Source organism: Vicia villosa, linkage group LG2, assembly GCF_029867415.1.
Source record: "Vicia villosa cultivar HV-30 ecotype Madison, WI linkage group LG2, Vvil1.0, whole genome shotgun sequence".
Classification (NCBI taxonomy): Eukaryota; Viridiplantae; Streptophyta; class Magnoliopsida; order Fabales; family Fabaceae; genus Vicia; species Vicia villosa.
The window spans coordinates 137,446,435-137,461,661 of record NC_081181.1 but is presented as its reverse complement, the minus strand read 5'-3'; the positions used below and the strand labels follow the sequence as shown (position 1 = coordinate 137,461,661).

Genomic DNA, 15,227 nt, shown 5'->3' with positions numbered 1-15,227 from the left:
TTTGATCTTCAATGGTGTCCACCGTTGAATCTCTCCGTCTCCGAAACCCTTGATGAAGCTATCTTCTCTCTTCTGTGAATTTCTATCGTATGATGCCAAAGTTCCAAAATAATTCTCTCAAACTCAACTAAATAGTCTAGGTACAAATCTCAGGCAAATGAAATGTCTAAAGTACCCTCAAGGTGGAGATTTAGTGAAAAAGCCCTAAAATTGGAAGTTTTCACGCTCACAGCAGCACTGGCCGTGCTTGGACGCACGGGCGCCCGTGCTGCTCTTTATTTTTATTTTTGCTCCCAGCCATCATGTCACGGGCCGTGCGTGGAAGCACGGGCGGCCGTGCGTGGTCCCTGGATTTTGTATGGAGAGTTCCATTCTCCTGACACGGGCCGTGCGTGGAAGCACGGGCGGCCGTGTTAGACCCCAGAACCTTGAATTTTCATCTTTCTCTTGCCTCTCCTTCCTTCATAGTTGCTTTGACACTTAAGATGACTTGTTCAAACCTGAAATTCGTACACAACTAACCAAACGGCATAAAAAGCATCTAAATAACTTAAATTAAAACATAATGCAAAGTAAACATAAAAACAATCAAACATGAAATACTTAAACAAAAACAATAAAACATTGATCAAAGTGTTACCGAATCAACAAATTTAGACCGAATCCATGATAGAAATTAGGTAGAAATGGTGACCGATCAAGTACAAGTAACAATCAATTAGGGTTTTGTTCTCCCTTCATCTCAAATGAATCATCTTCATCAATAATCAACATTTGGTCCTCAGAGATTCATTTCAACAAGCTCAACAGCTTTGAATCGACTGAACTAGGGTTTTGACTGAAGACAGCACACTCCTGACTTTTGCTCAGAATTTGACCTAATGGCTTGGGACATGATATCAAGACCTCAAGTGCATCATTTTGACCTAATCCATTGGCTCATAACATCTCTTACACAAAGATTGATCAGACAAATCCTCAGAATTAGGGTTTTGAACTATCAGGGACTGAAATCAGGGATCACATTTGGGAAACCCTAAAAATCCCCAGGAAGTCAATCAAAGGCTTCAATCATCTTCAAATAATCCCTATGACAATATACAATGGAAATTGTATCTCAATTCAAGATCCATAGTCATCAATTTGTGTTCATTTGAAGTGTGCCATTTTCAATTTGTGCGATTCAAGAGATTAGTTTGGAATTTGTTCAAGGAATCGGCATATGGATTTGTCATTCATAAAAGAAAGTGTTTCACATGGATTGCTTGGAATATATTTCTTGGTTTTTTAGGCTCATGGAGTGCTCATGGTGAAGAATTGATTCATATGAATTATTTGGAAATTGGTACAAGTTTGAAACAATTCACGGAAATTTCACCAAAATTGCAAGAAATATCTTTTAGTCCATTTGTTGAAAGATTATTTCAAGTATGGTTTAAAACCATAAATTCAAGAATTAAAAGTTCATTGGTGCAAGAACATTTTTCACATTACTTCAAGGACTTTTCTTTCAAGAATATCCAACATTCATGGTTCATACAAATTTATCCAAGATTCTAAAGGAAATTCAAGTGGAGTGTCTTTACATGAACAAATTCCAATTTTCAAATGAATTACAAAGGAACTTTATCTAAAGTTCAAGAATTACAAAATTCTATTCATTTTCAAGAATACAAGTTCATACAATTTTAAAGTTGGAATGAATTGGAAATTACAAGAAAAAAGAGAAAAAACTACAAAGACATTCTTGAAGACTTTCTTCAATCTTCAAATCTCCATTCTTGGAATTCAAGTTTCTTCATTCTTTCTTCAAAGAATACTCATGTCACATGAAAAAAAAAGAAACAAAAAGGGGTGAGATTAGCAAAAAGTCCAATAAAAGAAATAATTCAAAAAGAAGAGATAATTCAAGACAAAAAGGAATCAAAGAGAGATTTTTCTTCCACTTGCATGATTCATATCATAAGAAATATCTTTGCATAATGACATGGAGAATATTCTTATTCTTATTCTTATTTTCTCAATGATTACAATCTTGCCAATCAAGTTAATTTTTATGCCAAACACATCCTAAGCTTTTCCTATAAATAGAGGTGTTCTCTTCATTGCAAATCACACCAAAGCTACCATACTACTAGCTTTCTCACTTCTCTCTTTTCATAATTTTCAAAGTTCCATAGTTTGAAAAAGGGTGAAGAAATAGTTCACACCTTGGTGGAAGGTTTCCATTTGAAAATCATCTTCAAGTCTCCTTAATATCCAAAGTTCCCGCGAATCCAAAGAGGTGGTGGCCATCTTCATCAAAAGCCTACAACAAGCAAGGTTGTTAGAGAAATTGTTAGTAACAATTTAAGATTGTTAGTAACAATAGAGGAGTCAGCACATACCTCAACGATAATCCGGCGAAACTCTCCTCGCCGTAGGTAAGCCTCTTTTCTGTCACTCTCAATATTTCCATTAATCAGTGTTGTACCTGCAGCAACAACAACATTTGCAACAACAATAATTCACGGTTCAGAATTACACGAAAACAACTCCGAAGCAGTAGCGGCAGAAATTCAGCAAAAGCAATAATAATAACTTGCAGCCAGCATAAAGAAATCAACTCCTACATCAACTAATTCGAAGCCGACAGTTCAAAAACAGTGACAACAACAAGCTACTTGCAGAATTTCCAGAAAGCAAAGTGAACAACGTACCTTCAAACAATAATCGGCGAAATTCTCCTCGCCGTAGGTAAGTCGGTTCTCCTTTCACTCTCAAACTTGCTGTTAATTATTGCTGTATCTGTAAAATGTTCAAAACCAAAAACAGAGAGCATACGTTATTATTGCTATATCATAAAAAACTTGCTGGTACCATGAGAACGAAATTGAAGAACAAACCTTGAGTTTGTCTTCAATCAAAAAGACCAGAAGCTCTTGTTTTATTCACCGCGGACAAAATCGAAACAGATAAAGCTTGAGTTTGCTATACTGAAAAATACAGAGAAAGATCATGCTAAATTTTCTCTGTAAACTAAGTTCCATACACAGAAAAATTAACTCCAATATTTCAGTAGATTCATCATAAGGAAACCAGACAAAAATCATTTACAGTTCCTTTTTTAGCTTTGAGTCTGAATGTGAATAACTGTTGTGATGAATTTGGGGTTTAACTGAATGATTAAGAGCAGAGTTTAAGAGAAGCATACCTAGTTTTCCACTTTTGTCTAAGAAATCAGTTCACGAATTCAACAAGCTCCTCCCATGGTTGCCATTGTTGTTCGGTTAAAGAGGAATACCAAACTTTGTTCACTGAGAGAGCAAGAACCCAATGAAAACTGTTGTTGTTCGAACACAGAGAGAAAATCCGAGAGCTTTTGTTCTCCCATGGCCGCCGTTGCTTCTGTTCTTCACAGGAGAACGATTGAGAGGGATTGGGAGAAGAGCGAACGCGTGAGGTCTTTGTTGTTGTCGCCATGAACGATGAAGCTTCTTGCTGTTGCTGTTGTCTTTGAGCGTGAGAGAGAGGACCACGAGTGAGAGATGAGGCGTGTCTCTCTCTTTTGTTTTTCTTTAGGGTTTTCAAAACCCATCAGCATAATTGAAGAAAAGGTGGATCCGGGTCACTCTGACCCGACCCGGTCCAGCCCAACCTTTTTTTTTTAAATTATTTTCAGCTTATGTCAATTTTGGGCTGCACCCCCCATCCGAAATTTTAACACCTCTGGCCCAAATTGATTTTATTTTCCTTAGTTTTTTTTTATCTTTCATAAAAGTATTAAGTATTTTATTTAAAGTATAGGATTTAGTATTATTTTCTAATCCTTATTAAAAATGACAAAAAAAATATGTTTTTTAAAGATTAAAAGTTTTCTTTTAATATTTTCATATGTTTATAAGTGTGTTTTTTTATTCTTATTAAAACTCAAAAAAAATATATTAGATGCATACTTAAGTTTGTATTTCTAATTATTTTATCTCTTTTCATGAAAAAAAAACCACAAAAAATATCTTCTTTTAGAATTAATTTGAATTTGATATTTTCATATTATCTTGTGTAGTTAATCATTTAAATTTCTAATTGGTTACTGTTGCACATTTTACTTGAATTTTCTAACTTCATCCGAGACTTCGAGATTATTTCTCTGTTGTCTTTTGGATCTGTCTGTTTTGTTTGGTCTTCCATTTGCTGTAGAATTACATAAACAATTACTGGATGATCATGGAATTACTGAAAGCTGTGAACTTATCTGGCGTTCTATTCTGCTGGTGTGGATACCTAACATCTGAAGATCACGGTAACACCTCAAACTCAGAAATCCAATTTTCTCATTCTTCGAGGTAAGCCTAAAACTCAATCAACTGTTTTCACAACAGTAATCAATTCACTTTCAAAATCATTCCATTGTTTTTTTCAAAACAGTGGGGCCTCTCGAATATTAGAGCGTATAAGACCCACTCTTCTTCTTTTTACAGTTTTTCTTTGTACAGAAAACTTTTTTTCAAAAAAACAATACTTTTCAAACTGTTTTTAAAACAATAAATCTCACATCTTTTTTCAAAACCATCCACCCTGTTTTATGAAAATAAAACAGGGGCCTCTCGAATATTAGAGAGTATAAGACCCACTCCTTTTTCTTTTTACACAGTCTTTTTATTCAAAATAAATAAACTTTCTTTCAGAACAAACTTTCAAACCGTTTTTCAAACGACGCGTCTGTAAATAAAACAATCAACCATGTTTTATAAAATATACCATGGGCCTCCATGTAGGTATAAGTCCCGAGCCCTTTCGTACATACCCATTCCAGTACATGAAATTAGGTATTTCATTGTACGCCTTTTGTACATATCTCGATCAGTTTGGTTTTTAACTTTGAATAACAAACCAAAAATGAAGGTTTCCTTTAAATCTTCCCAAAAATATCATGGGCCTCCATGTAGGTATAAGTCCCAAGCCTTTGTAAATACCTGTTTACATAGCTTTGAATAAATTCAAGTGGACCTCTCCCCGAGTATGAGTCCCGAGCCCCATGTATACAAATGGATCATGCTTACAGGTATATTTCCTTCATAAACTCCATTATATACACACACTTTGCCATATATAACTGTTCATATAACTGTTCATATTTGTTCATGTACTTGTGCATATTTGTTTGTACTTGTTCATATGTGTGATTGTGTTATATACTTGTTCAACTTAGTACAACACTAGGTTCCCCATAGCCTCCTATTGGGCTTCGTGCAAAGAATCTCCCTAGTTTAGGTTAGGACATAGAGTATGGTTTCCCGGTGAAATCGCTCTAAGAGCTCAAACCAACTATACTATGCCTCCCCTTGGGCTTTGTACAAACGAGTGACCCTCCCATAGCCTCCTCTTGGGCTTACAATGCAAGGACCCTGGATTGTCCCTCCCATAGCCTCCTCTTGGGCTTACAATGCAAGGACCCTCGGATAGCCTCCTCTTGGGCTTCGTACAAGGACCCACGGGCTTCTTATAAGCATCCCCAATATCCAAATCAAATACCCTAGGAGATTAGACATTTTTCATCTCTATGCTAGGAGTATCTCTTCTATATCATCACAAACAATCAATCAATCAATCAATCAAACTTCTTTTTGCCACAAGGCTGGCTAATCAATCAAACTGTTTTACCACCGTACTGGATGATTAATCAAAGTTTTTGTCACAAGGCTGACTTCATTGAAACTTTTGCCACAAGGCTGGCTGATTAATCAAAGTTTTTGTCACAAGGCTGACTTCATTGAAACTTTTGCCACAAGGCTGGTTAAACAAAAACATCTTTATCATTCTAAGCACCCTAAGTGGCATGGCCCCGGGCTTATAATGAAAAGATTTTCAAACAAAATTAAATAGATGTACGTGATGATATAGATTAGATACATCTAGCATTTAGACGACATTTGTCTATTTTCCTTTGCTTCCACTAGCATAAGTGGGAACTACGATTGCTCTGACTTTCTCAACATCCCTTTGAGAATACGTAGGCACAAGGTTGATCCTTGGCGAGCAAAATAAAAAACCATTCAAACCTTAGCACCCGCAGACCCCGAGCTACAGATGCTCTGATTCCCTCTAGGGGATATGTATGCAGAGGATCGCGATGATCTTTGCGAGCATAATCAAACAAACACCTTAGGTCCCACCTATTTCACAAGAACCTCTCAATAACATGGAATGAAAAACAAAGCAAAGAAACCTATAGAGTACTATAGATACGTTGGGTGCTAATACCTTCCCTTCGTATAACCAACCCTCTTACCCAAGATCTCTCCCCCCACTTTTTAGGTTATTGCAGCTTTTTTCCTTTTCCTCCTTTGGAAATAATAAAAAGTTTGGTCGGTACAAAAGAAAAATCATTTTTATGAGCACTCGAGCCCAAAGAAGGCATCAGGTGTCTCATCCCACAAAAAGAGGAAAGACAACGATTTTTCGCCCGCGACAGAAAAATGGCGACTTCACTGGGGACCATCTTTTTATTGTTTCCAAAGGAAGGGTTAATTCTATTTACTTTATTTTTTATTTCATTTTTTGTTATATGTGTGGTTTTGGTTTTGTTACTTGTGTGGTTCTGTTACAAGTGATACATTATGGACAAATCCTAACCCGGATTAAGTACACATAAGAAATTAGGTGGAGGGTATAGTCATGTGCAGGCGCACGTGAGAATCCTTCCGCTCAGTGGAGGTTCCTTGTTTGTAATATATGTTTAGCGAGTTAATTGCGAAGACATTGTTGCTTTCATTGAACTGTAGAAGCTGAGAGACCGTAGAACCCCAACCCATCCTGGCCTTATTAGGTTGTGGTGCAGAAACTATTCAGGTGAAGACTTGGATTAGTTGTCATGCGGAGAACCACACTCAGACGAGTTTTTCTTGAGAATATTGCTGGCTCATGAGTTTAATTGTGGAAAGCCGGTAATATCCGAAAGAAAAATGTAGACTCTGACGTATCAGTAGAACATGTCATGCAGGTGATTAACTAGAACTATCCCATATTTGGTTCTCTGACCTCATGCTCGTGACGCTGGACCTTTGAACCTGTGTGTACCATGTTACCATGTTTGTGTTACCATGTTTGTGTTGCCATGTTTACAGTACCATGTTTGCGTTACCATGTTCGCTTTACCATGTTTGAATATGTGGCATCCATGCATCCATGCTTTCATACATTCATTAAAAAAACCCATCTTTTTCCATAAAAAACATGATTTTTCCAAAAATTTTAGAGAATTTTCTTTGCAAACGTTATAGGATTAAGTTATGGAAAAAAGGTATACCAAAAAGTACGGATTCAAAGCGCCTGATGTAGAAAGACTGATAGAGTTAGCATCTTTTGTACAAGATCCTTGTAATTTTAGGAAAAGCCATGGAAAGCTTTTGCCTATCTTGAACACTCATGTTGATGAAGGACTTCTCAAAACTCTGGTTCAGTTCTATGATCCCGTCTACCGTTGTTTTACCTTTCCAGACTATCAGTTGGTACCAACCTTGGAAGAATACGCCAATCTTTTGGGTATTCCTGTGTCTGACAAAATACCCTTCAATGGTTTGGAAGCCATTCCTAAGTCACCAGTCATTGCAACAGGAACCCACTTGAAGAAATCTGAAATAGAGAGTAATTGGACTACCAAAGGAAACCTTCCAGGTTTGCCTTCACAATTTCTAATGAAGAGAGCCTTTGATTTCATCGAGACTGGTAGCATGATAGCTTTTGAAGCTATACTAGCCTTGCTCATCTATGGGTTGGTTCTGTTTCCCAATATCGACGACTTTGTTGATATCAATGCCATAAAGGTCTTTTTGAATGGAAATCCCGTTCCGACTCTGCTTGGTGACATGTATTTCTCTGTCCATCATAGGAATCACCAAGGTGGTGGAATTATTGTATGTTGTGCACCTCTGTTGTTTAAATGGATTGTTTCACACTTACCTAAGTCTCCCGTTTTCACGGAAAACCAAGAAGGTTTACGTTGGTCTCAAAGACTTATGTCTCTTACTAATAATGACATTCAGTGGTATACCTTGGCTCGCTGCGGTACAGAAACCATTGAAAGTTGTGGAGAATTCGCCAACGTACCCCTCATTGGTACACAAGGAGGAATTAACTACAATCCGGTCCTAGCCCGACGACAACTCGGGTATGCAAATTCAACTAAACCCATTGGACCTACAGTGGAAAGTTACTTTTATCAGGAAGGAAATGATCCTCAGGGGTTGAAAACAAAAATGGTGAAAGCCTGGTACGACATCCGATGGAAAGAAAAGGGTGAGATAAAGAACTGTATTGCTACGAACGCCTATACCTGTTGGGTGAAGAAAAGAGCAAGGGAGTTTCAAATGCCTTATGATTATGAAAAACCCATGTTCCCTGTGGTACCTCAACGACCCAACATTCCTGCTATGGAGGAATACCAAAACACTTTGACCAAGATGAGGATAGAAAAAGACGCTTGGGAAGAAAAGTTTCGAAGAACTGATGTGGAAAACAGAAAGTTGAAGAAACAAGTGAAAGAACACGAAGAAACTCTTTACCGTCAAGATGGATGGCTCATGAACAAAGATGAGAAGATCCGTCGGAAAGATGCCGCAATCAGAAGATACATCAAAGAAAGCAAGAAAAAGCTTGAAGGCTCAACAAGCAACGCTCCGATGCCTGACAATTGGAAGAATGTGGTTGACAAACTGAGAGCTGAAAAGGCCAAGTTGAAAGCTCACTATGGGAAAGAAATCATGAAGCTCAAGCTGCACAATGCATTTGGTTCTTCGTCCGATGAGGATGTTTAGGATTTGTTTAGATTTTCATTTATCATTTGCTTTTGTAAGGAGCTACGCTCCAATGTTGTAACATTTCCCATTATTTCAATAAAAGAATTGTTTGTGTTCAAATGTTTGCAAGGAAATAATCTTTAAAATGTTTGGAAAAATCATAAATTTCTTTTTGCATACATCATTCTGCATATCGAGTCTATTGTATAGAGTCTTATCTTTTGGGTCTTTCTCCAATAGATCGTCAAGCTGTCGCGTCTCAAAGTTTCTCGACCGCGTTCGCAATCAGATCACAGATACAATACTCGTTCAAACAGAAGAAGAGTAATGGAACACTCTGAACAAGAGAATGTTGAGCTCCGTGGTACAGTGACCACCCTTCAGGAAAAGTTGGAAAGTCTCACTACTCTGGTTGACTCCTTGATGGCCGCACAAAATCAGCCGCCGCCACCCAACAGTCAAGCAACAGTAACATCTGAAGTCACTACTCCAGTTTCTACAGTTGCATTCGGTACTCCATCTTTCTCCATGCCAGAAGGTTGGGGCACGCCTTTCAGTTTTGGTACAGGATTCCGCCATAATTTCTCTGGGGTTCAAACAACTACAACTGAAGCACCTGCTGCGCAAGGTTCGGCATTTATTCCACATTCAGGGGTAACTTTTTCCCAAATCACTATGGCACTTTCTCAACCCACTATGACAGTTCCGACCCCTACGGTTCACACTGTTCCTTATGATGGCAATGAGATTTATCATGATCAAGGTGATAGCACAAATCAGCGTAATCTTGTGGGAGACCTCCAAGAGCAGTTTAACAAGATGCAGTTGGAAGTCAAAGCTATTCGTGGCAAAGATTTGTTTGGAAAGAATGCCCAGGAGCTATGTCTGGTTCCCAGTGTACAAATACCGGCCAAGTTCAAGGTCCCAGACTTTGAGAAGTACAAAGGTAGTTCTTGTCCACAAAGTCATCTTGTGATGTATGCCAGGAAGATGTCTACCTATGCAGATAATCATCAGTTGCTCATCCATTACTTTCAAGACAGTTTGACTGGTGCCGCACTGAAGTGGTACACAGGTTTGGATAGCACCAATATTCGAACTTTCAATGACCTAGGTGAGGCTTTTGTCCGACAATACAAGTATAACTCGGATATGGCTCCAGACAGAGATCAGCTTCGATCCATGGCTCAGAAAGACCATGAAGCTTTCAAAGAGTATGCCCAACGATGGAGAGAAACTGCTGCTCAGATTAATCCACCGTTAAAAGAGAAAGAAATGACCAAGATCTTCTTGAATACTCTCAGTCCGTTTTATTATGAACGCATGATTGCTAGTGCTCCAAGTGATTTCACCGAAATGGTAAACATGGGGATGCGTCTAGAAGAAGGAGTCCGAACCGGACGTCTGACTAAATAAGGTGGATCTTCAAGCGGAACCAAAAAGTTCGGAAGTGGTTTCCCAAAGAAGAAAGAACGAAGTGTTGACATGGTATCCCAAGGGAGGCCAAGAGGAAATGTCAATCGTCTACAACAGGTTTCTGCTATTGCGCCAGTCGTTAATACAGCACCAAATCCGGGATTTACCCCGCAGTTTCAACAACAACAGCCTCGACAACAGGCTCAACAACTTAACAACAATCAGAATCGTGTGCAAAGAGCTCCACAGTTTGATCCGATTCCAATGACCTACACAGAGTTGTACCCTGCTTTGATTGAAAGAGGTCTTATTCAAACTAAAGCACCACCACCAGTACCTGAGAAACTCCCATGGTGGTACAAAGCTGAGGTCTCATGCCCTTATCATCAAGGAGCACCTGGCCATGATCTCGAGCATTGCATAGCTTTGAAACATGAAGTTCAGAGGTTGGTAAGATCTAATCTCCTCTCTTTCAGAAATTTGAATCCTAATGTGCAAGCAAATCCGCTACCCAATCATGGAGGGCATGTTGTAAACATGGTGTATGGATGTCCTGGTCCATACCGAGTCTATAATATCAATCACTCAAGAGCCGATTTGGTACAAATGCACGCTACTCTCTGTCGAGGGCAGAATTTTCGCCAGCATCACTATGGTTCCTGTAGCATATGTTGTGTAGATCCTCACGGATGTTTGATTGTGAGAAGAGATCTCCAAGTATTGTTGGATAATGGTACTATTCAGATCTACAGAAATAGGAATGAAAATGAAGTTAACATGATAGGATGCTATCCGCATGAGCTTTTAGTCTCAGATATCAACTCGGAAATGCCTACAGTTAACGTCATCGTTCCTCATTTCAACATGCCTGAGCGCATGGAAGTTACCTATAACAAGCCGAAGGTTCCTATTGCTCCTTTGATCATTTGTCTACCTGGACCTGTTCCTTATGACTCTGACAAGGCAGTTCCATACAACTACAATGCTACAATGATAAAGAATGGACAAGAAGTTCCTTTACCTACTCTTTCATCTGTCGTGAACATCGCTGATGTGAGCCGAGTAACAAGAAGTGGACGTGTGTATACTCCACTACCTTCAAAGCAGCCTGTTGCTCCTGCAACCGGGCAAAATCCTGTCAATACACCAGTGGGAAATCCTGTGGAAACTCCTGTCAGTAATACAAACACTGATGTTGGTCAATCCAGTGGAACCAATGTCAATCCCGATTTTGATGAAATTTTGAAGCTTATCAAAAGAAGTGAATACAAGATTGTGGATCAGCTTATGCAGACTCCTTCAAAAATCTCAATACTTTCATTGCTGTTGAATTCAGAAGCCCACAGGGAAGCCCTGATGAAAGTCTTAGATCAAGCTTTTGTAGATCATGATGTGACTGTTGACCACTTTGATGGGATAATAGCCAACATAACAGCCTGTAACAATTTAAGCTTCTGTGATGAAGAACTCCCCGAGGAGGGTAGAAATCACAATCTTGCTTTGCACATTTCTATGAACTGTCAGTCAGACTCTTTGTCCAATGTGTTGGTAGACACCGGATCTTCCTTGAATGTTATGCCAAAGACGACTCTTGCTCGTTTGTCTTACCAAGGAATGCCTATGAAGTTCAGTGGTGTGGTAGTCAAAGCATTTGATGGATCGCGAAAATCTGTTATCGGCGAAGTCAATCTTCCCATGACAATTGGTTCACATACATTTCAAATCACTTTCCAGGTCATGGACATTCAAGCTGCTTATAGCTGTCTATTAGGACGACCATGGATCCACGAAGCAGGGGCAGTAACTTCTACGCTCCACCAAAAGTTAAAGTTTGTAACAAATGGAAAATTGGTAACAATAAGTGGAGAACAAGCCTTGATGGTGAGTCATTTATCCAATTTCTCTTTCATAAGTGCCGATAATGAGGAAGGAACTCAGTTCCAAGGTCTCTCTTTAGAAGACGAATCTTCCAAGAAGAAAGCATCGATCTCTTCATACAAAGAGGCGGTAAAAGTAGTGAAAGATGGAACTACCACTGGCTGGGGGCAAGTTGTGATCCCTACTAAGAATGAAACCAGAGCAGGTCTCGGATGTTCACCAACATTCTCAAACTGCACCAAGAAGGATGAAACCCTTCGTCCGATCAAAGAAACGTTCCATAGTGGAGGGTTCCTTAACCCAGTTCCTCAAGAGGTTAATGTCCTTATCGAAGAATGTATCGAAGAAGGTCTACCTGATCCTGAAGAAGAATGGAAATGTTATCTCAATGACTCCGGATACATATCTCAGGAAGAACCACATCCTCCTTCAGAGAAATCCAAAGGCAAAGAAATTGAGCCTATTCCTGCAGAAATATGGGACACTTTGGGACAACCAAGTGGAAAATTTGATTATATGGTGAAATATACTGCACCTGAAAGTTACAAGATTGCGATTGAGGATATCCAACCAACTGGATGGGGAGATTCCTTTGAATATAATAGTCAACCAGAAGAGGCTTATCAGCCCTGCCAATTTTCTCAGCAGCCTGAAATTACCGAAAATTTCAACTACAATGTATCTGCCAAGGTTCATAATCTTGAAGATGGTTATTATCACATAAATGCCATTTTTGAAGATGAAGGGGAAGATGGTCCTGCAACTGACTCAGAAAGTGTCGCTGACAATGAGTCTCTTCATCCTGAAGACTGGGAAGTACATCCTGAAAATTCTGAAGATTGTGACTCGTCTTATGCTCTTCAAGAAATAGAAGAAGACCGTTTCAACTCTACAAAGAACAAGGGTGACAAACCAGGACCTTCAAATCCTGCTCGACCAGCAGACGATGTCAATACTGAAGATAATTCTGGGGAGAATTTTCCTGAATACATAATACACAGAGGAGTTCGTTGCTACTGGAAGGCTGTCGACGTTCCGAATGTTGTTCGCCGCTCAAAGTAATCACCTCGCTGTTATTTTGACCTCCTGCCTTGCCCAAAGCAGAGAGATGTTTTATAGGGCTTTGCTTTTAAATGTTCCGCCCAAATAACTTTGTGTATAGGGCTTTGTTTTAAAAGTTTCCCTCTTTGTCCTGCCCAAGACAAATGAGTTTGTGTTTAGGGCTTTGTTTCAAAAATGAATCATAAATAAAGTGTCATTTTGAATTCCCTACATTATATGTTTTATTTTTGCTTTTTTCTGGAAATGGTAATCCTAAAAAACCAAAATAAAATAAAAAAAAAGCTTTTCAAAAAAAATGTGCATACACTCTTGCAATCATAAATTTTCTGAAATAAATATAAATCACATGTGCAGATTTACTATTGATAAACCCATTGAATGCAATAACCCTATGCCCTCTCCCAACTTTGAATTTCCTGTGTTCGAAGCCGAAGAAGAGGAAGAAGAGGAGATCCCGGACGAGATCTCTCGATTACTTAAGCACGAGGAAAGAGCCATTCTGCCTCACAAAGAGCCTTTAGAAAAGATCAATTTGGGTTCTGAAGAAGACAAAAAAGAAGTGACCATTGGATCGCTGCTTGATGCTGATGTCAAGAGTAAGTTGACAGACCTTCTCAAAGAATATGTTGACGTGTTTGCCTGGTCCTACCAAGACATGCCTGGGTTGGATACCAATATTGTTCAGCATTACTTGCCATTGAAGCCAGAATGTCCGCCAGTTAAGCAGAAATTGCGAAGGACTCACCCTGACATGGCTAACAAGATCAAAGTGGAAGTTCAAAAGCAACTCGACGCAGGTTTTCTTGTCACCTCCGAGTATCCTCAATGGTTGGCCAACATAGTGCCAGTTCCGAAGAAAGATGGCAAAGTCAGAATGTGTGTTGACTACCGTGATTTGAACAAAGCCAGTCCAAAAGATGACTTTCCATTACCACATATCGACATGCTGGTTGATAACACCGCTAAGTTCAACGTCTTTTCCTTCATGGACGGGTTCTCCGGTTATAATCAGATCAAGATGGCTCCTGAAGACATGGAGAAGACATCTTTCATCACCCCATGGGGTACCTTCTGCTACAAAGTGATGCCGTTTGGATTAAAGAATGCAGGCGCAACTTACCAAAGAGCAATGACTACTCTCTTTCATGACATGATGCATAAAGAAATAGAAGTTTATGTGGACGACATGATAGCCAAGTCCAGCACAGAAGAAGAACAAATTGAATACCTTTTGAAGTTGTTTCAATGATTAAGGAAATATCAGCTTCGTTTGAATCCTAACAAATGTACTTTTGGGGTTAGATCTGGAAAACTCTTGGGTTTCATTGTCAGCCAAAGAGGTATTGAAGTAGATCCCGACAAAGTCAGAGCTATTCAAGAGATGCCTGTACCAAAAACTGAAAAGCAAGTAAGAGGATTTCTCGGACGATTGAACTACATCTCCAGATTTATCTCTCAAATGACTGCTACTTGTGGGCCAATTTTCAAGCTTCTCCGCAAAGATCAAGGGGTTGTATGGACTGAAGATTGCCAGAAAGCATTTGACAGTATCAAAGAGTACCTGTTAGAACCACCAATATTGATTCCTCCGGTTGAAGGAAGACCATTAATCATGTACCTTACCGTGTTGGAAGAATCCATGGGTTGTATGCTTGGGCAACAAGATGAAACTGGTAAGAAGGAGCATGCCATATATTACCTGAGTAAGAAATTCACAGATTGTGAGTCTCGTTACTCCATGCTCGAAAAAACATGTTGTGCTTTGGCTTGGGCTTCAAAACGTCTCCGCCAATACATGATCAACAATACTACTTGGTTAATCTCCAAAATGGATCCGATCAAGTATGTCTTTGAAAAGCCTGCCTTAACAGGAAGGATTGCCCGATGGCAAATGCTGTTATCCGAATATGACATTGAATACCGTGCTCAAAAAGCAGTTAAAGGAAGCATTCTCGCCGATCATTTGGCGCATCAACCAATTAATGAATATCAATCTCTCAAGCTTGACTTTCCTGACGAAGATGTCTTGTACTTGAAGATGAAAGATTGTGATGAACCGTTACCAGAAGAAGGTCCTGATCCCGGATCAAGATG

General features: G+C 39.2%; 1 long non-coding RNA gene across 1 annotated transcript; it reads right to left on the bottom strand.

The window, feature by feature from the left end:
* Positions 1-2,695: 2,695 nt before the first annotated feature.
* On the bottom strand, positions 2,696-3,504 carry LOC131646895 (uncharacterized). The gene is made up of 3 exons (XR_009297673.1): positions 3,194-3,504; positions 2,886-2,975; positions 2,696-2,787 (listed from the first exon to the last, which is right to left on the bottom strand). It is a non-coding gene; the product is annotated as an uncharacterized LOC131646895 (long non-coding RNA).
* Between the last annotated feature and the right edge of the window lie 11,723 nt (positions 3,505-15,227).